Here is a 25,676-nt window from a genome sequence, read left to right on the forward strand (position 1 = left end):
AAAATGAGGTGCATGGTAAAATTACAGGAGCTGGCAACACAACCGCCCTGTCACAAGAATCTCTTTGAAAGGGTGACAAACCACCTATGCTCAATGCACCATGCTTTGTCTGCCTGGGACCGAGATGAGAGGGCAAACGTTGGCTCGGCTAAATCGAGCCCTGTCAGCCCTGATCCTTCATGTCATCCGCCGGTGGGTTTCACACGTGCACCCCCTTCCCTTGCCTTGAAACATTTAGATACCTCCCTGAATTCGGACTGGGCTACAGCCAAGGACTGGATGTTTGCTTTAAATCACAGACGTCTTCTCTGCCGTGCTTTAAAAGCTGATCCTGGGCTGAAGTCATGCCAGCATGAGTTTTATCAGTAATAGGGGGGAGAATCTGACAAAAAATATTATAAATCTTTCAGAGCATAAAAAAAAAAAAAGGAGGCCATTTTTCCCATGGGCATTTTAACAAAGCGAGTTGCCCCAGGATTGAGTCGGTGCCCACCATGCGCCCCCGCACACGCCTCTGGTTAATTCATCTCTTGGCACTTTTTCCTCCAAAGCTGCCATCAGCACCATCGCTCAGTAAATCTGCTGGAAAAAGCTGCTGGGAAAGCGTGCGCGGGCGTTTGTGTGTGCGGGGATGGTGCCGCCTCTGCCGCGGGCGCTGCTGACCCTGTGGGGAGATGCTCAGCGGGCTGATCTTTGGGGAGAGGTTGCAGCATCAGGACCACCACTGGGTAATCCCAGCCCAGAGACCCGCTCTCCTGCCTGCCGTGGCATCACAGGAAAGCTCTGAACCTTCATATTTAATGCATAAGGAGCACCGGGCTGATCTTTTTATAGGTGATGCTCTCAGGCTTCTCTCTTTTTTGATTGTTGGGTAATAAGGGCTTTGAAATTAGGGGTTGGGTCCCCAGGTTGGTAGGAGAGGTCTGTAGGGATGACATTTGGAGCTAGAACTTTGCTGGTGCCTATGTCTCATCCTGGGGACCAGGGACCCCTGGGGACCCCTGACCCATGGATGGCTGCTGGTCCGGACTGTGCTGCTCAGCCAGGCAGGGAGTGATGATGAAGGGATGGATTCAAGCTCCTCTTTTAGCAGAGTGCACCTCCAGCTTCCCCTTCCTTGAAACTAAGGAAAATCTTTTTGATTAAACTTTGGTTTTACACCTTTAGGTTTTGTTCTAGAAGAATGGGAGTCCGGAGACCTGGTCTATATACTCCGTTTTACCAGTGGTATGCGGGGTGAGAAGTTTTTCCTCTGTTAAACACATCTGTAATCCTCCTTGTACCTTGCTGGATTTGGCCACCAGCTTGGAGGTCTACTTGCACCATCTGACTGCAGTGGATTAAAAACAAGGACTGTCCCTTTTTTCTCTCCAGAGACCATATTGGCCTTTCTTCTCTGCTGATTTTGGTCTCGCCAATTTTAAAGAGAAATCCCTGAATCAAATACAGCACGTCTGGATCGGTGCGTTTTAACCCCTGGCCCACGGATGGCTGCTGGTTTGGATTATGCTGCAAACCAGCTCTTGTTATATAGATAATTTCAACACCATGCAAATGAGGCAAGAAAGAAAGAGAAGGGAATTAAGAGTTAATTTTATGGGCATTTCAGATGTAACCTGTGTTTTCCATTGGCTGCAAGTGATGGCAATGGTACACAAAGAGCCTTTGGGATTTTAATCCTCATTTACATGTTAGCTAGATTCATGGACCAATATAGATTGGAACGAGACCTTTGGATGTCACTTGGTCTAGCCCCAGAAGCCTTGCTGGTCCTTAGCTATTTTTTAAAGTCATTTAGTGTATTTTTCCAAGAACGGTGGGAAATACTGGGTTCTAACTCACCCCCTTGTCCCAAGGCAGGATCAAGTATTTTCTTCTGTCATTCCTGACACACATTTTTCTGACCTGGTATTAAAACCTCACGGGAGCAGAGACTCCACCCCAGCTGCAGGCAATCCACCCCCACGCTAAACTAACCTCAAGAGACCAAACTCTCCTGGTAGCAGGATAAGAAAAACTCACAGTATCAACAGAATCAAACAACATTTATTTTACTGACTGTATCAGTAACTGAATCCTGGGCTTGTCTGGGCTATTGGGATCGTTAAGTCTGTGCTAATGAGGGCAGCGTTAAGAGGATGCTGCATAGGGGAGTATATACGGAGAGAGGATGGAGACGTAAATTCAGGTCCCTTGTACCTATAGAGATAATCACTGCTATATGGCCCCTGCCCACTGCCTATCATATCCCATCCCATCACCCCATGTTAAGCAATCCAGGGCATTTGTCTTCTCCCCAGGAAAATCTGACCAGCTAAATTCCTCACTATATAGCAGAACTCCAACTAGTAGGGGAAAGGAGAAGAAAACGCAATATAATAGGCCACAGTATAGTGCTATCTATAAATATTTTACCAGGAAAGGTATGCAACTGGTATTTTGAACAAATCCCCAGCCACAGTTTTAATAAAGTGCCTTTAGCATGCCACTCTGCCGTGTTTAAATCTAATTCCAGTTGTCAGTCAAATCGCTGTATGTTATTAACCTATGGGCATAATTGCCTATTCCAAGTCTGCAGCTCTAAGAGGCTTTATGTATGATTGTAATAAATGAAATAACTTTTATGATTCCAACTCATAGTTGAACACATTGACATTGAAAATTACACATGCATACACATTACTTTTGTCTTTCCCTATATAAGATATTATCTGTGCGACTATGACTGCAGAGGAAGACCCGTGTTAGAAGGGAAATGACTGAGCTTTGCGATAGCTCATCTCTACACCTGGTGCCACATGGAAACACTTCAGCCCATCTTGGTTTAAAATGAGAAGTCTCCATCCAAATAAGCAAATGTTCATAAAATTGCCACTGTGTGCATCGATGATGGAGAAATCCTCATACGGTGCCATGGCTAGAGCAATTTATATCAGATTTAGGCATTGATGGCTGCTGTCTCTCCATCCCCAACCTCCTCCCTCTCTCCCACCACGTTGTATTCTGTGCCTGTAGGAGGAACTGATGCTGAAGGGATGACTGGCTTGTTGGTTTATTTTTTGTTTGTCACCAGTGGGGCAAGGTGAACATAAAATGCAAAGGGCAAAGAGAAGGCTCCAGGAAGACCTTATAGCAGCCTTTCAGTACTTGAAGGGGGCTTATAGGAAAGATAGGGAAAGACTTTTTAGCAGGGCCTGTAGAGATAGGACAAGGGGTAATGGTTTTAAACTAAAAGAGGGGAGATTCAGACTATCTAGTCTGAAGGAAGACATTGTTTACACTGAGGGTGGTGAAACACTAGCCCAGGTTGCCCAGAGGGGTGGTAGATTCAAGGTCAGGTTGGACGGGGCTCTGAGCAACCTGATCTGGTTGAAGATGTCCCTGCTCATGGCAGGGGGTTGGACTAGATGGACCTTGAAAGATCCCTTCCAACCCAAACCATTCTGTGATTCTGTGATTCTATGATTCTAGGATCTTGGCAGAGCCTCTATTGCTTGGCCTTGGCCTCTATTGCTTGCCCAAACTGTTTTCATATTCGTAGACTGAGGCTGGGGAACGTCTCTTCATTTCACCCATCTGAAAGGTGCGTGGATAGTCTCCACTGGCCTGCTGGACTGCTTCCTGGTTGGGCAGAGAGGTGGGCATCTCCAGAGGGGGGTTCATCTCGGAGATGAGGGATGGCTGTCTATCAGCAAAGGACATTCACACAACATGATTCACAGGCATGAGAGGACCTTTGGGCAGCCGAGATTTGGTAGAGTGAATCCCACCTCTGCAACTCCTCTACCTCCCTGACCTAAAGGCTGCTGAAGAGAGGTTGGGACACTTGGAAAACACTTGCTGAGGATCAGACCCTGCTTAAAATACCACAAGGGCTAGGAGGAGTGTCCTCTACTGAGCCTCCAGCCTGTCCCCAGCTCCCGAAATACCCTCAGGAGAAAGACAGCAAGAGAGGGATAAATCCTCTAGCCAGGCTGCTCAGAGCTTGCCTTGGGTATGGGGAGAGGTTGTGCTGCTGGCCACCTCCAGTGACCAACCACTGGGGCATTTTATCCTCTTGCTATCCCACACTTTGGGTGAAACGGTTCCAAAACACGCTAAGAGAGACCCAGCTGCAACCTTCTCACTTGAAAACAGTGTCCTCGTTGCAGGACAGGAAGGGTCTGGGCTCCTGCTAACGTGGCTTTTAGTGCTGGGACAGGTTCAAGTCCTAAAATCAGGATGTTTACACTGAACGGTAGGATGGACATTTTATGGACCAGGGTTTCTGGGACCAGTATAGGTGTGTTTATGTATCACAATGTATGGGTTCACATGAGTGGGTGATACCATTCAAACCCTTCCTGGCATTGGTAGTGATTAAAGAACTGTGATTTCACTGGGTATCACATCACCGCTAAAGCTTTGGATGAGGGTCCGGATAGTTTCTGAATGCTCTGTGCCTCTTGAGCTCCTTTTACCAAACTCTTGCCCTCCAACCCATCTGATGTTGTTGAAGAGGTCAGGATCTGCCTCTCCAACTGTAGCGCAATAGGAGCCGTGGGAATCCCTTTTCTTACGGGGCGTCTCACTTCAGAGCAGCCCCATTCCCACCTTGGGACTCAGCCCTGGCTCCCTTTCCTCTATGTGCAGCATTTTTTTGCTCTGAGCCTTGGCTGCAGAGCAAAGCATGCAGAAAGGGCTACAGATACTGGGGTACCACAGCAGCATCACCGCCCAGTAATCGCAGCACGACTTGGGACCGTATGCACGCACAACTGTGCAAGTGCCACGGTAATGGCGTATCCTCCATCCTCACCAGCCACGTAGCAAATGCTGGACCCTCCTGCCAGCTCTGGGGCAGCAGAAGATGCGAGTGGCCTCTCCTCCCAGCATCCGCGCCAGGCAAAGCTCATCGGCTTTGCTCGTTTGGTTGCTCATCGCCCGCAGGCTTGGAGCAAACCCGGTTACACTGAGCATCTCGGCAGTGCTCATCTGTTGGGTCCCCATGGCCTTGAAGCGCAGCTCCTGATTGGAATTAATCTAATTACGTGTCCGATTCTGGCATTTTGGGTGATGGGAAAAATATATTTTGAGGGGCTGCTTTGAGATGTCTTAATTGGAGAAATGGGATGGCCTTAGTGTGTGGGAGCATCGTTAAAGCTCTGTCCCCGCTTGTCAGGGCACCGTGTTCGGCTTCCCCTATTTGACCCCTTAATTTCCCGCACTGATGTCACCGAAATCCCTGTTTGTGGTCTCACTGGCGGTCTAAATTTAGAGTGTTTGAGATGATTTGTGACTCTGTTGCTGGGGGGAGGCGGGAAAGGGGGGGTCGGGGAATGACATGTGAGTCCTGTGTCATTGAGGCTTGTTTGGGCTTTGAAGACGGTTGCGTGGTGTATGGAGATGACAGTGCCGTCCAGGAAGAGGGGAAAGGAAAAAAATCTGGGACTCTTGGTCCTTTTTATAGTCTAAACAATTTAATCGAGCTCGTTGCTTTGCCAAGACATTAAGAAAGGATTTTCCCCTCGAATCCTGATTAGATTTCCCTGTAAAATGCCCACTTTGCTGCTGCTAGGAGATATGTTGGTTTGTGGTTCAAAGAGGTACGCAGCGTAAAAATAAACCAAAAAAAGGAGCTGGATGCTGTGGGGATGTGGAAGAAAAGACCTTTCTGCACGGAGACCATCACCCTTCATGGGGCTGGGTGAAGAGCAGAGCTGGATGGGGCCGGGACTCGACCGAGAGCCAGGAAATGAGGGAAATAGAGGAATTTCCCACATCTTCCTTTCCACCTCCCAGGCAGAGCCAGAGCATCTCGAGTCAACCCAGCGCTGCAGTGGCGAGCGAATCGGTCAGGGGGGTGGGCGTGGGCAGGGAGAAATAAAAACGGCATAAAATCGCAGATGGAAGGATCTGCGTGCCCCGCTTCTCCGCTCCATCCATCCCCTTCCTCTGCCCGCATGGTGGGTACCGGAGGGTCCCTCTCCCCGGCCCCACCAGCCCCTTCCAGCGTGCGACCTTGAGGCCAGACGCCTGAAGGTTATTTGGGGGCATCGCCGTGTTAATCAAACATTCGCGCAAGCTGCTTAATTCCCCCCCATAATCCAACCAGGGATGGAGCCTGGCAGGTTTCTAGCCGTTATGTTTACATCGGACTGCGGGTGGAGGGAGAAGGAGGGGACGGGGGGAAGCTGACGTGCTTGGAATAAAATCGTGCCACCTCCTCCTCCATCCCTCGGCGAAAAAATCAAACGCATCTGTCCACCCCCCTGCACCATTTCCCTACCCAAAGTGTCCACCCAGAAGAGGAGGGGCCGCGCTGCAGCTCATCTCCAGAGGGCAAAGGTCTTTGAGAAACCCCCGGCCTGATTTATTCAGGACATAGCAATATTTCTTGGGATTAATATTAATAAAAGCCTCCTGCCCCCTCCTCTCCATCCTCCTGAGCTGAGCCCGAGGGAGGCAGCCGGGCCCCGGTGGGGTACCAGGCCTCCCGCCTTCAGCTGCGAGGTGATGGCGTCTCTTCATCCCAGCTGTTTCGCAAGCAATAAACGGGTTGTTTATTTATTTGGGGCTATTTAGATCTTGTTTCTCTCTCCCGTACCACAGCCCGTTAATGGAAAAGCCGTTTCGCTGGCTCTCCGGGTGAGGGCCGTGGCACTGCAGAGGGATGCTCGGCGCGTAGTGCGGCGGGGCAGGGATCTGCCTGAGGGGATGGAGGCGATCCCCAATAGAAGGCACCCCAAATCTTTTTTTCCCCCCCTCCTTTAATTCGTTAAACAGGAGCCCTCTGGCAGCTCAGACTCTCCTGGAGATCCAGGATGCGAAGGTGCCCGCCTAGGGTTGAGCAGGCGACCGTGGGCTGCCAAATTGAAAGGTCGAGGTTTTTCTTTTGGGGTGGATTTTAATATTCACCCCCCACCTGGTGCTGAGCGTGGGTCCTTCACTGGGGGTGGGGGGGGGAAAGGATATCCTGCCTCCGCCGCCGTAAGGAAACGGGCGAGAAACCTCCACGAACAAAGGAGAGGATGCGGGAGCCCGCAGCGAAAGAGCTTTATTGGCACGGCACGACCCGACGGGCTCCTTGCGGCATCCGCACCGGCGGGGATGCAAGCCCAGGGAGGGCTGCCCCAAAATACCTGCAGCACCCCGGGGAAGGTGTTGGGGGGGGTGCAAAGAGGCGTCCCAGGGACCCCGAGCTGCTGTCGATGCTCCCGGCGGGCACCGTCCCAGAGGCGAGGGTCTGCATGCAGGGCTGCAAAGAGAGATGGACCCCCCCAAGCCATCATCACAGGCCCCCCCCCAGCCCCAGGGACGGCTCTGCAGCCGCCCCACAGGGTGGGGGACCATCCCCTCCAGTAAGGCCCTTCTTTGCCCAGTGGGAAGCACCTGCTGGGAACGCTGGGCCGGCCGTGGGGATGGAGGGATGCGGGGTAGGTTGGCCTCCAGCTGCAAAAAGAAGGGAAGGGAGGAGAAGGGATGGGAGAAGGGCAGGGAGGTGAAGGGCCCCAGGGGGGAGTGGGGTGGGGGGGTGGCGATGGGTTCCCAGGCACCTCTCTGGCTAAAAAGGTGGAGGAAAAAAAAAAAAATTCAGTAAAAATAAAAAGTGTGAAAAAGGAGGGGAAAAATAAAACAGCGGGGTGGTGGCGGCGGAGCAGCCCCCGTTAGGCCGCGGGGTCGCAGCATCCCTCATCACCCTCCCCTCCCGCCGCCTGGGGCTTCCCGTTTCTTCAATTTTATTTTATTTTCTGAATTATTCAGGTGCTGTTTCGCCCCCCCTTCCATTCCTTCCCCCCCTCCCCTCGGCTCCTCGCACACACGCCTCTCGCCGGGGCTGTGTTAGGGGTATAATGAGGCAGCCGATGGGTAATTGGGATCTTTTGTAGGGAGGATGTATGGCCGGGGCAGCTGCTGGGGGGGGGGGGGGGGGGGCAGCTGGGGGGGGGACGACGACGACGACAGCATTACCATACAAAGGGAACAAATGACATGTTTATCCCTCCAAGAGATTTACGCCTGGCCTCGCCCTGCAGACACAGCTCTTCCCCCCCCCCTTCTTCTCCCCGGCACTTTTGATTTAAATTATAAGGATTAAAGGGGAGGGGGGTGGGGGGGGTGGAGGGGAAAGACACACAAACAGCCACCGGGAAAAAAAAATAAAAAATAATAAAGCTTTAAAAAAAATAAAGAAAAAAAGCAGCTTTGCCCCAGCCTCCCCCTCCCCACCGGGGGGAGCAGCGTGAGCCCCGGTGACCCCAAGACCTGCCCTTGCTTTTAACAGGGGGGAACCCCCCCCCCCCGGCTCTGCGGAGAAAAGGAGAGAAAAAAGGCAAAACACAAAGCGGCGGCACCGGGGGGCAGCAGCCGCGGCCCCCCCCGGGGCCCACCCGCGGGTCACCCCCGAGTGACAGCTCCAGATTTCATTCCCCGGGGTATCTATACGCGCAGGGACATCCCCCCCCGGTTCTCCTCCTTTTTCCCCTGGATCCCCCCAAAAAGGTACCGTGTCGTCCCCCCCCGTGTCGTCCCCCCCCCCCCCCCCTTTCCGCGCTGCGGATGCCACCTGCGCCGGTGCGCAGCGCTGCCTGCGGCCGGGTTTTTTTTTTTTTTTTGCGGGGGGGGGGGATGTGTGTATGGTTTGGGGTTTTGGGGGGGGTGGGGGGGGTTCCGCGGGTGCGGAGAGCCGCGGAGCCGCCTCCGGCCTCGATGCTGGTCAGCCTCGTTCTTGGCATTCACCGCGTGCCTTAATTGTATGGACATTTAAATCAAGGTCCGCTGTGAACACGGAGAGAGGGGCCTTTCCTCGGGAGGGAAAAAAAAAAAAAGATAGAGAATAAGAGGGGGAAATTATTAAAAAAAAAAAAAAGATAGATAGGGAGAGGGGGGAATTATTTAAAAAAAATAAAAATTAAAAAAATAAAAAAAAGGGAGGGGGGTTAAGAAGGGGAGGTGGGAGCGGGGGCCGCGCTGCCCACCGCCCCCGCGGAGCCCAGACCTTTTGTTCTCCGCGCTCCGCGGAGGGCTCGGCGCACCCTTCCCGACGGGGGGTGTGTGTGTGTGGGGGGGGAGAAAATAAAATCCAACCTAACCTCCCCCCCCGGGAAAGAAAAAAAACCACCCCAAAAAACCCCAAACAACCCTCGCCCAAATGAAATAAAAGCAAAGAAACCAAAGGCTGCGGGGTGCTGCCCCGGGCAGGGGCCGGGGTGGCGGTGGGGGGGGGGTCCTGGGGGGGGTACCCCGTTACCTGCCCTCCGTCTCTGCCCGCCGCTGCCCGCTCTCTGCCGCTTTCCCCGAGCCCCGCCGCGTTGCTATAAAGGGGGGGTTCTGGAGGAGCGCAATAAAAACCTTCCCCCCCGTTCGCCTGCTGCAGTCAATCCTTTCGCTCGGATCCCAAGTGGTGCAAAAAAAAAAAAAAAAAAAAAAAAAGAAAAAAAAAAAAGAGGAGAGGGGCCCATCTGGCTTCTCATCAGCTTTGTCAAGTCTTGCATACGCTAAAATGCTAATGACCTAGATAGCTCATGCAAAATGCAGCAGAGGGAGAGGGAGAGGGAGGGAGCAGCGAGGGAGGGAGGGGGGAAGGCAGAGGGAGGGGGAGAACCCGGGTGCCTCACCCCCCCCTCCCCATCACCCCCCCGTCCCAGCCCTTGCTGCCCAATGCACCTTGGTAGGTACGAGCCGGGCTTTGATTTGAAAGGTCACCCGGGTACGGCGGGGGGGGACACACACACACAGGCAGAGCCCACCCATAAACCGCCCTGGCTTCATCCCCCCCCCTCCTCCTCCTCCTCCTCCCCGCCCCAACCCTCCGAGGGGGGAAGAAAGGTCGCGGGGGGCCCCCATTGCACCCCCTCCCCAGTGGGGTGCTGTCGTGGGTGCCCCCCCCCCCCATTCCCGGCCTGACCCCGACCCCCCCCAAAATTAAAGAGGAGCGAAGGCAATACCCCCTGCGGCACCCCGCGGTGGTCCCTCCGTCCGGCAGCCGGTGCAGCAGCGCGGCCAGGCGCGTAATCCCGCGGAAGATGCTTGGGAAGGGGGGGGGGAGAGTGCCGCCCCCCCCGCGCTATGCGGAGGAGAGGTGAAAATGCTATCTATCTATCTAAAAAAAATTTAAAAAATATATATAAAAAGAAATATATATATAAAACCAAATATATAAAAAATAAAGATATAAAAATATATAAAGTAAATATATAAAAATAAATATATAAAAATAAATATATATAAAAATTAATATATATAAAAAATATATCTATATAAAAAAGCAAAGGGAAAGGGGGGGATGAAGTCGGGCCGGCGGCAGGGAGCGGAGCGGGCGGCTGGAGGGGCGCGGAGGCAGCGCGGAGCGCGGAGCAGCCGGGCGGGCGTTGCGCGGAGAGAGGAGCTGTCAGCGGCGCCTTCTCATTTATCATTAGCCAGCCCTAATCTTGCTCGCTGTCCTCCTTCGGTGATGTTGATCCACTTTCCCTCCCTCCTCCCCCCCAGCCTCCCCCACCCCCTTTCCCCGCACACCCCCTCCCCGTAAAGGATTATTCAGCCAAAAAAAAAAAAAAAAAAAAAAAAAAATCACAGCTGCTGACTCCGTGCGCCGAAAACAAGGCGGCTGCAGCCCTCGCCCCCAGCCCCTCTCCCGCAGAGATGCTCCGGGTGTTGTCCGCAGAAATGCTGCCTTTTAAAACAAGGAGCGACCCGCGGGGAGAGAGCCTCCAGCCCTGCCCAGCTCCCCCCCGCCGCCCCCCGTCGCCTCCCTCACCCTCCACCCGGTTGAGGGTGGTGGTGGGGGGGAAACCCCTGCCCTGCTCCCCCCCTTCGCCCACCCCCGGCCTCCCCCAGCCCCGCTGCGGAGAAAGGATGCTGCAGAGCTGGGTGCAGCTTTGCAAGAAAAAAAAAAATTACAAAAAAAAAATTAAAAAAAATTTAATTTTTTTTTTTAAAAAAGGCCAGTTTTGGATGAGGCTTTGCTTCCTCCCCCCCCACCCCCGCTGGTTTCATGGCTACGCTACTGTAATTATGAATTCTTCTTCTTGCGACTTGTGTGTGTGCGTGTGTGCGAGGGGCTGGGGGTGGAAGTGGCTGTGTTTTGCGGCTGACATCACTGCAGTGGCGTGGGGCTGACAGCTCCCAGGGCTGCGTTCGGGCTGCAGTGGCTCCTCAGCTTTTTTTGCAGCCTCTCTGCTGACAATTGTCAGGGAAAGCCGGGGGCTGGGGGGGGAGAAATTAATAATAATAATAATAAATAATAATGATAATAATTAAAAAAAAACCCCAACCAACAAACCCACCCAGTCTCGCTGCGTTCAAGGTGAATTTCAAGGAGAAGAGCGGGCTTTTTTGTTTATGGTAAGGTCCTGATGTACACTGGCAATACAAAACGCACGCTGTGGCTATCTATATATCTATATCCAGGGATATCTGTATATTCCCAGCATCGCTGGTCCTTACCGAGCACCCTGTTAGACCCTGTAACCTTGTCAGGGCGCTGCGCAGCATAACCCAGGCTAAACCCCTGGCTGAAGCAGGCTCTGAAGTCAGGAAATCCTTTATTACTCGCCGGGTGATTTCGTATCAAGGGCATGTGCCCGCTCCTGGGATCCCTTTGCATGAGCCGCAGCTACCGTGCCGCTGAGATCATTTCAGCTACGTACCGCGCCGCATCGCACGTATATTCCTTCCCATCGCATGAAGACAAATACGTGCTTTCTTTTTTTTTTTTTTTCCCCCCAATCGAGGCCTAGAAGTTGCTGAGAAAAAAACCCGCACGGAAGCAGGAGCAGACGGTTCGTACCCCGAGCACAGCCCGCGTGTGTGTGTTCAGAGATGGGCAGAAGCATCCGACTCTGAATAAGCACAAGAGCCCTGTGCGCATCGGGCCCCCCCCTCCCCGACACGCTCGAAATCTTCGTGCCGAGCCGGCTGAGAGCCGCGGCCCTTTCTTCTTGGTGCTGTTTAATAGTAGTACCATTTTGTTTCCATTACGTTAATGACATTTCATCTAATGCACCAAATCAGAGGAGTTTTCAAGGAAATGCTGGAAATTAGATGTTGAAAATTGTTGGGGAGAGTCACCAGCCCAGGCACAAAAATCTCCCCGCCTGCCCTCTATAGTGCCATTCCCCCCCCAAAAAAAGATGACACTATTATTTGCTTAAAAAAAAAAATCAAACCCTATTTACCCTGAATGAGCAACTTCTCATATACCTCCTTTAAACTGTTTGCAATTCAAATAAGAAATCGTATAGCACCGATTTTAAAGGTCTTGCTGACAGAAGCCAACAGCCAGAGCATCCCTCTGAGACCGCCGCGCTTCAAACCGCAGCTGGAGCCACGGGCCGCGCCAGCGTCAGCCCCTGCCCGGCAGGCAGCTGCCCGACGGGGACCGTGCCGGCAGCCTGCGCCGGCGCTGGGGTCGCGGCGGCACGTTATTTATCTCCTCCTTGGTCTCCTGCCTCGGAGATTTGCAGAGAGCTGAGCTATTTTCCTTAAAAATAAATAGAAGTGTTTCACAGGAGGTAACTTGGTCGGAGGTAAAAAGTTCTAATCTCAGTATCCCCCCAAAATTACTGCTGTGTATATATATTTTTTATAACGTAGCAGTGCTTTATCTCCCTGTAACCTCTTCCTTTGGAGGATCCCAAAGCACTTTGGGAATCTGCACGACCACCGACGCCGGGTGGCAATCTGAAGGAAGTAAATGCGATTCCCCCTTTGCACAAGTGGGGAAACTGAGGGTCCGGGGCTTCAGGGACATTTTGCTGCCCATCCTTCGTGGCTTCAAATGGAAGTGAGGTGCCTACAGAACCGAGCCACGGAGATGGAGCCGCTGCTGAAAACCGTGGGGGCAGCCGGAGATGCAAACCCAGACCTGAGCTCGCATCGCCCACAGCCCTCCGTGCCGGGCAAAACGTCTGTGCAAAACGGACACGGGGACTTTCAGCCTGAATTTCAGCCCGCTCACACGGGGGCTGGATGCCGCATTATAAACCTGCGCTGGATTAATGCTCAAAGGGATCTTTCAGGGTCTTTTCTAGTTCACTCTCTTGCCCGCTCCCCATCACGTTTACCGGGTGTATGTCAAGCCCACTCCAACCCGCTTGAAAATACATTACGCTGCCTTAAAAACATAAATCCTTGGACTTAACCGATGATCCATTCCCTCCCTCTGCACTATTAGCACATTAAGAAATTAAACGATAAAACTCCTAAAGATCCGATTGACCAGAATCGCGCCGCTCCATATGGCACGGCATATGTGTGCGGCCCTCCCGCGCGCCCCGTTTGGGATCGCCTGGATGCGCACTCAGGCAGCCTGGGATGGGAAAAGGGTTTCAAGGCAAATTCGGATGGATTTAGAGTTGTTGTTTTGGTAGGTTTTTTTTGTTGTTTTTTTTTGTTTTTTTCCCAGGACATTTCACTTCTCTGCTCCACCTCCAGCGCTGGAGGAAAAACTGTAGAGGTGATGTATGCCCCTAAATAAGGATGCAGAGCTTTGCTTTGCTTTGCTGGAGGAGGTCAGGTGAGGCTATTTAACGCTTTGCAGGATGGCTCCTAAAAGATGATGGGCTTAAGAAAACAACCCCAAACCCCAAAGCTACATCCCCACAATCAGCTTAACAACTGCTGGAGCCGATGGCAGAGGTGACTCTGGGGGAATGGGTCCCTGCGGATGGGTGCTGAGCACCCGGCTGGGGAGGGGAAAAGTCCCTTTTCTGTCCTACCTGCTCCACCGCAAATCACATTGCGGCAAACAATAGGCTCTGGGCCTTGCTGGGAGCTTTCCCCGCGCGAGGACCGGTTTCTAAAAGCCTTCATGAGCTTTTTCACCACTTTGGTGAAAGATAAACCTCTTTTTTTTTTTTTTTTCCTTTTTTTTTCGGGGGCTTACCTGAATTTCTAGGTGCTGGGAGGTGTGAGGGGGGGAAGATTGCAAAGCCGGAGCCAGCAGCACCTCCCTGGGTTCAGCCCTGTGCCGGGCACCGCAGAGACGGATGGACAGAGCCAGCACCAAAAAACTTTAACTCTAAACACGACCTAAACCAGCTTAGCGGGGATATACACGAAGGAAGGGATTAACCCCCCTCGCCCCCCAACCAGAAGCAACAAATCCCATTAACTCCCCATCCCTGGGAGGGGAAACTCCGCATCCACTGGTCCCTGAAATAGGGACTCGCCGCGTTTATTTAGTTAGTTATTTCAAATAAAAATCCCAGCCTGTGGCAACCTCTCCTGCAGAAGCTCTGTACGGAGAATTAATGATGGTTTCTGCAGAAAGCGTCAGCATCGCTGTGAACCAGCCTGACCGTGCTCTTCACGTGCGACGCCTGCGTCGGCTGCTCACCTCCTAAATAGTTAATTCCTGGAGATGGCAAGAAGGTTAAATATGTATCGGGATCAGATGCAGTTACCTATAGCTCCCCTTTCTGCAGGATTTCTCGGGCTACGTAGAGAATCGGGAGTAAAATTCAGCAAGAGGGGGATGAAAAAATCTCTCTCTGCCTGAAAAAGCCGTCTTGCTCCCAAGTTGTAATTTGCTTTAAACCAGGCGAATTACTCACCGAGGTGATAGGTAGGAATCGCACAAAATATAGTGGGGGGAAAAAGAAGCTGTTAGAGACAACAACAGAAGAAAAACTCTGTTATCTATGGTAACAGTCTGGAGACTGATTTATACAGCATATAAATAGACCAGGAGAAGCTTTCTCGATGTAGACACTCCGATGGAGAAGTGAGAGTTTATTTTACTCTCCCTTTCAGGTTCAGCTTAATATGACATTTTCCCGTCGAGGTAGCGGCTCCTGCTCCGCAGCGTGCAACATCGCACCGATTTCCATAGGAAACGGCCCCAAACTTTCTCCCTTCGATGCTGAGCTGGGCGCAGGCGTGGGATGCGAGCCCGGCGGTCAACCCCTTCCCCATGTAGCCATTTCATCTTAATTATCCCCCCCACCTCCCTCCAGAGCAGCCCTCTCTAAGCCCCCAAATATTATTGCTTTGTTTACTACTGGGTTTTGTGGAGGATGAAAGCTGATGGACTAGATCCCTATTCCAAGTACTTATTCCCTTCCACAGTTTTAAGAATATAATTTCATCTACTGGCTGTAGAGGGAAAAAAAAAAACAACGACGACCCCAAATCTCTTGTACTCTGTGATTTATTTCTGAATTTTCCTCGAGGGGGAAAAATCATCTAAAGGTCTCCAAGCTGAGGGTTTAAAATAATGCATCATATTTAAGCAAATTATATCATCGGAGTAAGCACAGAAAAAAAAGGAAAGATGTAGTGCCGGGCTGGAGTCTTGTTAAGCGTTTTGAGTAACGTAACACATATTTTAGAGAATAAAACGTTGGGGGGAGGCGTGAGATTTCAGGGCTTGTCTTAGATACACCTGGGCCGTTCGCATTTGGGAGCCGCAAACCCCATCGCGTCATTTGTCCCCTTCGCATTTTGTGCCTCCGTCATTTTAGGAGTATTTGCAAAGCAGATTAAACCCGAAAACTCGCCTTGCCTTGCTGGAATTTGCTCTTTATTTTCCAAGCTACTCTGCTACAGCAGCAACGGCCTTGAAATCCCGCAGCTTCAGTTTTACGGTGCCGTCTCCTGGTGTATACGTTACCTTGGCTCCTATTGTTCTATAGGTCAGCGTGAGAGCCCTGAATCAGGTAAAAGCACTTTCCTAGTCCCTTTTGTGCCGTATGCCACAATATAAATGTCTGCCTAGTGTGTGTTTCCCATACGCAGATTCAACTGGCATTGAACAGCAGATGGTTCAGGTAGCGGATTTAAAAGCTGTCCTAGCCAACCCCCAGTCCTGACCTATATCGCAGGATGAATGCCAGGCATACCTTTGCTTTCCCCTATGTCTATCATATATCTTTGGATTTCCCCCCCTCTCCATCAGCTGTCCAAAAAAAAAAAAAAAAAAGAAGGGAAAGGAGAAAAAAAAAATAAAGCAATACCTTCATGACTGATATTTACACAAGTAAATATTTTTTATGTATATACAGCCAGTATGAAATGATTTTTAATGAATTATCTGTGAGTGAAAACAGTTCTGTAAATCAGCAGGGCTTCAGGCAATTTTTACCATATGTCAGCTTGCATTTGTATCACAGAATTTGTTTTTGCGAGGACAAAATATCTGCTTTTCTTTCATTGCTTATGCGCTAGAATTAGGATCTACATAACTCAATGCATTTAAGCAAGACTATTGTCTGTTTTTATTGGACTATTATTAAAGCAAAGGCGAACATATCCTATACTGCACTGCACACCCAGACAGCAAGGCAGGCAGTAAGAGCTGCATGTTAGCAGGAGAAGCCCGAACGATATTAAAAATCCCTTTTCCCCCCCACAAAGCTTCCTTCAGACCTTTCTCCAGGAGGTTTGTTAGAGTAAATCAGCAACTTGCACAGTGAAAAAACCGTATCTGCAAAATATAAGCTGCGCTCTGCACACATCCCTCCCTTCCCCCTCCGTAAAATAGCATCTGAATTCCTAATGGCAATAAGGATGAATTACTTAACGTATGGAGGGGGTGCTCAGGCTAAAAACACACTCCATAATAACGCTAAGCTTTATTATCACTGTATTTACCCATAGAAGTGTAAAGCTCGTCATGCACAACAGAAGCCGGAGACCAAAATGAGAAATTGCCACCGTTAATACCCTGCAAAACGCAGGTTAAAACTTCTGACTGATCCAGGTTAGGAATAAATCGCTCTCCTAAATTCACATACAAAACCAAGATGAAAAGTAACTGGGGGCGGGGGGGAACACAAAACCAAACCAAAATTGCTATGGAGATCTCTTATTTCTGCTTTATTCCTGAACTCTGGGGATTTTATTCCTGCGCTGGTAACGCCGAGGAAATGTTTCAATTATCTTTTAAAAATATTGCCGCAGTAAAAATCTAAAGCCAGCTTCTCCATCGTTTAGCTGGGGCTATATCGGAGGGTGGGGGGACTTCGCCCAGGTTGCACTGATGCTGGGAGGGAGGAGAAGGCCTCTGGTAACAGTGGTCCTCGCTCTGCCGCACCATACCCCGAACAAAGAGAGGTTGCCCCTATTTGTATACGGGTCCTGTATATCGAGCGATTTGCCGCTGACTTCAATGGGAACAGGATGCTTTCCATTTGCCCACGGGAATATTTCTGGCGACGCTGCTGCAAGCAGGGGGAAGGGAGAGAGGTTGAAATTTTTTTTTTTTTTTTTTTGCAAGAGGAGGGTAAAAAAAAAATTAAAATCAATGAAAAAAAAAAAATCCCAATTCTTTCTCTTCTGCCCCCGTTTTCGTCCCCTCCCCTCTCCCTCTCTCCCCGCGTGGCGAGGACGCAGCCATGAGACAGAAGACGACAATTATATAATGACGTAATGCTTAGATGAAAAATGTCATAACCATTTGTCACCAAATGCCCCGTGCACCGAGATGAAGCAAACAGTATGAGACTGACAGGGCTGATGAAAAACAGCACTTAAGCTAATTTTTTTCTGCTAAACTCTGTTGTGCACTATGCAAATATGATTGGGAAAGTGGGACATTATCAACACTTTAATGCTAGTTAACTTTCGGAGATGATACTCAGAGCAATCAACATAAACTTAGCATACAGTAACTTAAATAACAAAAATGTTTCGCCGCTCGGCGCTGACATTTGGTTCCAGCCAGTGTAACGCCGTGTGATGGATTGTGCCGTGCCTGCGAACAAATTAAAAATACATTGCTTCAGATCACTTGTGGCAGTAGCGAAGAGGAACTGGTTTTAAACCGGAATAACAATAATAGCAATTATATACCAATCTGGCCTGAATCATCTCGCCCTGCTAGCAGTTATTGATTATTAATAGGATAATATTTGCACGAGCCCGCCTTAGACCGCATCCCTCATCCCGCTGGCTCCTGCACCAGCGCACAGAAAGAACCAACCCACTCCCGACGAATTCACGGTCCGGCAGCGGATGCTTGCCAGCTCTTAAATTTATCAAGTTCCTCAACAGCCTGGTTTTTTTCCCCTAAAGGTTTAATTCCTAACACCACGTGATCATGTGAGAATTGCAGCTTTCCTTTCCTTTTTATTTTTCCCCTGGAAAATAAATTTCTCTTTATCCATCAGAGCTGTGCGTTGCAAACCCTAAAGGTCATCCTCCCAAAGAAAGGAAGAATAACCCGCAATTTGTTATTTTTAAAAGCTCACGGCGGTGGGAGAGGTGGCTTATGAAAAGATGAACTGATTTACTGGAGAGGACGGGGCGCACATCTCCCTCATTAGCATTCGCCCCATTCCCTGCAGCAACGGGGAATAATAATAATACCTTAATACCTCCCAGCAGGGCTCAAAGGAGCTGGAAAAATAGGATTTAGGGTGCGAGCTGGGGAGAAAAACCCTACCCACCGCTGCAGCTGAACCCACAGAGAAAAGTTGAAGCTGAATTTTATGTCGCGGTGTTATTGATTGGGATGTTAACAAACGCGGAGCGCGGGGAGCGGAGGGAGGTTGGACGTCAGCCAGCTGCCGCTGCCGGTCCAGGCCTGGAAGGATGCCTGCTCAGATACGGCAAAACCCACTCCCCATCCTAGGTCTTCCCGGGGCTTCTTCAAAAACGTTAATTAAGGTTCGCACACTGAGTAAAGTACAGAGAATTAGCTCTATTTTGCCTGTGCAGAATTGAGATGTGGGGAGGAGAAACACTTCAATGAGGGTGGCAGAGGGAGCCCACCGAGAATTGAGACCCATCTTCACGGTCTGAGCCCTCGTCTTTGACTGTGCCTTGTCTGGTCTTCTTAATCAAACCGCTGGCGATCCTATCTAGTTCATTAATGAAATGCAACAATTCATAGCCGATGTTATGGGTGGGAGGAACAAATGGCACCTTTTCCAAAATTCAGGGGACATGCCAACACGCGCAGTCGGTGCAGGGACCAGAGAGATGAGCAAAGCACCAGTTTACCATGGGAGGTCTGGCTATGGAAATAATTGTATCCAAGGAAAAGTCTTCCTCCTTGTTGCAAGGGATGGCTGGCTGCAGAGATGCACCAAAGTGCAGGGTTTTTCCCCTTTTTGAGACTAGGGAAGGCATTTTATGGGTAAAGAAAGCAAGAAGGACCCTACTGGATTTGGTGGATCAGCTCTGAATTTACATCAGCCCCATGGAGCACAGGCTAGGCTTGCTGCTAGGCTGACAGCATCACACCGGAGAGCAGAGAAGTCCTTAGCTAGATCCTTCTGCTTGACTTACTTTATTAAAAAATAATAAAACATGCTTCAGCTCTTTGATAGAGGGGAAGAACAAGGCTTACACACCACCCAGGTCTCTCTGCTCAGGGTGGGGTGGGATTCTCCTCTCCAAACTTCAGCTATTTTGTTGACCAGTGCCAAGACCGGCTCCGAGGTGCCTCTGAAGCTGGCAGCAATTTGGACACACTAAGGAAAAGCTGAGACTGCACATGCACCCCATGGTCGCAGCTCCCCCACCCCAAAGACATGGCCTCATGGCCAAGGAAAGAGGCTCCAGCAGAGGTTTATTTATTAGTAAATGCATAGCTAAATTCTACAGTTTATCCCAAAGGGTCTGCACATCTGCTCTGGTACTGGTCGGGGTGAATGAGAGATGGGAAACAGCGGTCCAGCTTTTTTGGGTCAGGGATGGGGCATTTTTGGTTCATTAGCTTGTGCTGCTTCAGCAGCTCACCTTGATGTTTTGCTGTTTCAGCTCCTTATGCTCTGCCTGAAGGGCATCACCAAGCCATCACCAACGCCAGGGTCGGTCTTGCAACCCCCAAGGTACCACCGAGGCGAGTTAGCAGCTCTTTCCACCACCCCCCATGTCCAGGGTCTCCCTGAACTTCACCCGCTTGCAGCTCCACACCTCCGAAGGGATGTCTGACCCGGGGAAGTAACCGGAGACCACCTCACTATGGCAGAAAGCCTTCTTCTGTAGCCGTGGCTGCTCTGGAGGGGAGCTGAGGTCAGCCAGCACATTGCTGTTTCATGAGAGAGCTCTCCTCATTCCCATCCAACGCAAAGGCACTTCGCTGAATTTCTGAAGCTGTAACAAGCCCAGTCCTAGTCCCTGGCTGCCTCTCACGGCCATCAGCAAGTCCTGGAGTGAGAGCATAAATGCACTTGTTCTGCCTCCCTGAGTGCAAGGAAACTGCCTCAACAAAGAGCATGAAATATTTCTCGTGGCTTTCTGTAAATGAAGGGAGAGAAAGCAGGGCAGATGGCAGCTACTTGAACCACTCCACCCGGCGATTTGTAGCCTACAAGAGCGTTGTGGGACCACTGGGACAAAGCTTTTCTGCTACAGATGAACCCACTTTATCATCTTTGCCCAGATTCCCTTTTCCGTTCTTCCAGCTCCTCGTTTCATTATAAATAGCGCCCGGGTTTGTGAAGGGTGAGCAAGAACAGCCCTCCAGGGCCTCTTGCTTTGCTCTCTATTGTACCCCCAAATCCACGTCCCTCTCTGCGACGGATTTCTGTCTTGCCAGCAGCAACGGGATGCAAGGAACTACCACCGCTAATCTCAAATATCAGGAGTTGTGTTATTGGGGTTGTCTTGGACCTCATTTTCAATAAGGCAGAGATTTGGGCATGATGGAGCTGTCCTCCACCAAACTGAAGACGAGGCCTAGTGCTGGCCCTGCACTTGGGTCACAACAACCCCATGGAATGCTACAGGCTTGGGGAAGAGGGGCTGGAAAGCTGCCTGGTGGAAAAGGACCTGGGGGTGTTGGTCAACAGCCGGCTGAATATGAGCCAGCAGTGTGCCCAGGTGGCCAAGAAGGCCAACGGCATCCTGGCTTGTAGAAGAAATAGTGTGGCCAGCAGGACTGGGGAAGGGATCATCCCCCTGTACTCAGCACTGGTGAGGCCGCACCTCGAATACTGTGTTCAGTTTTGGGCTCCTCACTATAGGAAAGATGTTGAGGTGCTGGAGCGTGTCCAACGAAGAACAACAAAGCTGGTGAAGGGTCTAAAGCACAAGTCCTCTGAGGAGCAGCTGAGGGAACTGGGGTTGTTTAGTCTGGATAAAAGGAGGCTGAGGGGAGACCTGATCGCTCTCTACAACTACCTGAAAGGAGGGTGTAGCCAGGTGGGGGTCAGTCTCTTTTCCCAAGTAACGAGTGATAGGACAAGAGGAGATGGCCCCAAGTTGCACCAGGGGAGGTTTAGATTGGTATTAGGAAAAATTTCTTCACAGAAAGGGTTGTCAGACATTGGAACAGGCTGCCCAGGGAATTGGTGGAGTCACCATCCCTGGGGGTATTTAAAAGACGTGTAGATGTGGTGCTCAGGGACATGGTTTAGTGGTGGACTTGGCAGTGTGAGGTTAACAGTTGGACTTGATGCTCTTAAATGTTCTTTCCTACATAAATGATTCTATGATTCTAGGATGTCCACCCTGAAGAACCTCTTTTCAAAGTCCCTTTCTGCACTTGAAATGGAGGCCAAGAAAATGTCCCAATTGCTGTCATATCATCTCAAACCACTGCTGTTTTTTTTTTTTTTCACTTCGAGCGACCAGCATCAGCTCTCGTCCTATGTTTTATACATGGTCAGCAAGAGACAATCTCTTTCATAATAGGGCAGGAGCACATCCAATTAAACTGGCAAACAGTATTACATTTTCCTATTACTTTGCAGAGAACATCCTTTCTGGTAAAAAGAAGCCCAGAGGTTATAGAAATTTTAAGGATTTCTTTTACAAACTCTTACACTGCTGAATCTGTGATCTCAATTTGAATTAGCTGGTACCTGCTGTTTGGGCTGTTTGTTGTTAGATGTCACCAGTGATGGTGATACCAGAAAGGCTGTAACACAATAGACTCAAAAGGATCTGAGGTCAAGGGCAATAAAGTTTAAAATATAATCTCTTCTTGCTTGGAGATATTTTTGCACATATATATCCTGAAAAGAAAACTCAGAAGAGTAATGCTTTCAAATGCAGTCTGAAGGAAGTCACAGGGAAAAAGGCAATATATTTTGTAATGAATTCGTTTAAGCAACTCAGGTGATACTGTTGATTTGCTGCTCCCTGGATTGTAATTTATTAGAAATTGCTTCTGATGTTTACAGGATGCATAAAGAGTAGTTCAATGTAAATAAGGTGCTGCTGTTTGTTTAAGTGTCCCTTCTGGTGAATTAAATAACTTTGTGAGAAGACTTCTTGCATATATTTATTCCACTTCCTACTTCAATGTCATCTTGGCTCAGTTAACTGGAGGAGAAAAACCAGATCGCACATGAATATTTTACCATTCTTGACAGACCCGCACTTTGATACGGTTTGGAAAACCCCAAATTGCCCTGTGTGCTCTGCTGCCCTACTCACCCCCTTAACCTTATCACCCCGGGGACCTGGGTGCTGCTTCTTTCTGGGGCGAGATGCCACAGCGTGAAGCAGAAATGCACCAGCACAAAAGTGCTGAGCCCAGCAGACGAAAAGCTTCTGCTGCTGAACAGGGGGGGGACCGTGGCACGTAGCCTCCGCAAGACAGAGCACGTGATATTATTCAAGAGTCACCTTTTCAGCGGAGTGATTTGCTTCATATGAGGCTTGGTTTCAACGCAGAAATAAATCTGAAAATCTATATACAACCTTCTCCAATTGATCAGACAAATCTTGCATAGCCAAGGCTAATCAGAAGGAGTTGTAATGCACGGATTCCTTAAAGCATCTTAAAATTAATGGCAGGATCTATCCCAGAGCTATAATTTTTTTCAGAGTGCTTAAAGGGGGTTATGCAGACATAATTCATCTGGATCGAACAGTCTAATCTGAGATTTACATGATTGGTAATGCTTACTTCTCCGCTAATCAATTCTTGCAGTGCAAGAAGGAGCTCTGAAACACGCAGCCTTGGTGTGAAGTACATTAATTCTAACAGGTTTGCTCCTCCACCATTTGTTTGTTGAGCGGGTTTTCGCGTTACACCCCTCACAGACAAACACAACAAAGCGGGTCTGTTTATTTACCCGATTTACAGCCAAACTTTAAGTACCAGCCCTTGCTTCTACTATTAACCGTGCCCTCCTTTTAATGTGGAAACACCCTGCAAGCCCCCAGCCAGGTTTTACAGCACAGCGTCCCACTTTTTCTCCCAGCAACGGTGCCAGCTTCCTCGAGCAAGCCCTTGGTCTGGTCTGCTGCATACGGTGATCATCCTCTTCTCACCACCGAGGCTCAGCACAAGCCGTATATCCCTCACGGTCTTCCAATCACAGATTTTTTGACTCATTTTCTGGTGTCACCACAGTATTCCAGAAAGCCCTTTACCAAACATGAAATCTCCCCCTCTTCAGGGCAGCAGGTGTTTAACTTTATCCTCACGCTTTATTTGCCCTGAAGGATTTGGGCACGTACGGGAAGCTGAATTTGCTGGGGCTGCTCTCCCATGCTGCAACCAGATGCAAATCCATGAAGGCATTTATGCCTCCACCACGGATCCTAGCACGTAGGAGCAGAAATATAACAGCACGCCATGTAAGCCTCACTCTGCAGAGGTAGGCAGCACATTTTGTGCTCCTCCATAAGACTAGACTTCAGTGGTCAGCCACATAAACAAGTGAATTTTTAAGCATCTCAGGCTCCTGGTTATGGTTTTACTTGGTGGTGGTGAGTCTCTTAGCACCTCCTGACCTTGAAATGTTTGGGTTTTATAAAATAAGTATTTGTTCTAGCTGGGCTGTTTTCATTCAAGGTGATTTAAAATCTTTATTCCTAACACCAGATATGGTCAGGAGTTTTTACTCCATAATGGCAGTGTAAAAGGGACTTAAAGGAGGAGTAAGCCATGGCTGAATCCAGTGTGACCACAGCCTTGTTGGGGGGGTATAGCAGTGGTGACACTGGGCCCGCATGGGGCAGGGAGATGGAAACACCTTTCTTACCCTGAGGCTGGACCATGGTCACTAGCTCACGGGAAACATTCTTTATATTCCATATTTTAAAGAGTACATTCATAGAATCATAGAACCACAGAACGGTTTGGGTTGGAAGGGAACATAAAGGTCATCTAGTCCAACCCTCTATCATGAGCAGGGACATCTTCAACCAGATCAGGTTGCTCAGAGCCCCGTCCAACCTGACCTTGGATGGTTCCAGGGATGGGGCAGCTACCACCTCTCTGGGAAACTTGTCCCAGTGTTTCACCACCCTCATCCTTAAAAAATGTCTTCCTTGTATCTAGTCTGCATCTACTCTCTGTAAGTTGGACTCAATCTTAAAGGTCTTTTCCAACCTAAACAATTCTATGATTCTGTCATTCTATAATCTTGCATTTGCGGCTACACAGTGGCCTTCTGTGACTTTGTAAATGATTTGTAGTGACACAGGAAGGAAAAGTGGTGCCATCCCAACAGGATGGGGAGATGCATTTGGACCCTGTTGTCTCTCCAGGTCCTCATTTTCTGTGCACTGCACTTCTGCTAATGGAGCCGTGTTTAATGGCAAGAGGCATCATCTTTTTGCGGTTCATTCTCATCGGACCTCTTAGATTTGGCTTTTCTGGATCCTCTGGTGGGACAGGAGAGAAGAAAGCAGAAAGGAGATTAGAGAGGGAAGGAGCTCATTAGTGGACGGAGTGCTCCTGCTCTTTCCTTTCTTCTAAACCCTGATGAGTGCCACAAATAGGAGAAGAAAATCAGAAATCAGCTCTGGGAGTGCTGTTACTATCTCAGAGTTAGGCTGGGATCCTGCCATCCCGCAGCTGAGCTGTGGCACCACGGAGCACGGACCTGCAAATGAAGACTCCCCTGCTATGTTGTGCTGGTTCAGCTGAGTCGAATGTGTCAGCAGGCAGCACGGAGAGTTTAATATTTATAACATGTTTTGACCAGTAATATATTCAGCCTATTTTTAAGCTGCATGGCTCTGCACGGGGGCACATCTCATGTCTCTGAGCCCTGGAGGCAGCTGGAAGAGCTTTGCAGCTGATGTCCACACTAGAAGGAGAAGGTTTCCAGCTTTGCTTCAGTTTTCCGGTAGCTGGGAGGAGAATGAGGGCTGGGCACGGGATATTGCACGGTTCACGGGGTGAGAGAGGACACGGCATTGAGTTATGGATATGGGACGCCTGGGAATGGCACAGGCTCTGCCAGGGCGGGATGAGCTGCAATTGCATCAGGTGTATTTCCCTAAGTGTGCTTTGGTTTAGGTTTTCTTGAAAAATGCTTTCGCTGTTGCTTTAGGAGGAAATTCTCCTGGCAGCAGTTCTCAACCACAGGTCAGTTTATTTACACAAAGAAGGATTCGGATAATGAGAAAACACCATTGTGAGCCCAAATAAGCATCAAATCAAGATTTAGAGCAGGAAATCATTTCCCAGCAAACAAACTAGTTAAAATTCAGGTTCTAATGAGAGACCAGAAGGAAAATCTATAGCAAGAGGAGACGAAACCTGTCTTGTTTGGATTATGTGATTAGAAGTTTTACTATTTTCAGTATCACTAATCTGAAAAAGTAAGCAATGTCAGCAGAAAATTAGTCAATGTGGGAGGAAAATTTGGTGAGTATTTTGGGTTTTATTTCTGCATTGGAAATTAGTTGTTAGCTGAAAAACACACAGGGAAATTCAAGCAGTTGATGTTTCACTTCTTCTGTTGCACGCAGAGCGGGGAGAAATCAGTGGCTTTTTGGAAGGGAATTTGCGTGGGACATGACAGCAGTTCCTTTCACACAGTCTCCAAATACAGATA

At 49.6% G+C, this 25,676-nt stretch overlaps 1 long non-coding RNA gene across 2 annotated transcripts; it reads right to left on the bottom strand.

Annotated features, from left to right (window-relative positions):
- Nucleotides 1–7,019: 7,019 nt before the first annotated feature.
- On the bottom strand, nucleotides 7,020–9,906 carry LOC138689674 (uncharacterized). Of its 2 annotated transcripts, none has more exons than XR_011328578.1 (2): nucleotides 9,230–9,906; nucleotides 7,020–8,779 (listed from the first exon to the last, which is right to left on the bottom strand). It is a non-coding gene; the product is annotated as an uncharacterized lncRNA (long non-coding RNA). The 2 variants fall into 2 exon arrangements; XR_011328577.1 differs by having other exon boundaries at nucleotides 7,020–8,784.
- Nucleotides 9,907–25,676: the final 15,770 nt, after the last annotated feature.

This window comes from Haliaeetus albicilla, chromosome 18 (genome assembly GCF_947461875.1).
Source record: "Haliaeetus albicilla chromosome 18, bHalAlb1.1, whole genome shotgun sequence".
NCBI lineage: Eukaryota > Metazoa > Chordata > Aves > Accipitriformes > Accipitridae > Haliaeetus > Haliaeetus albicilla.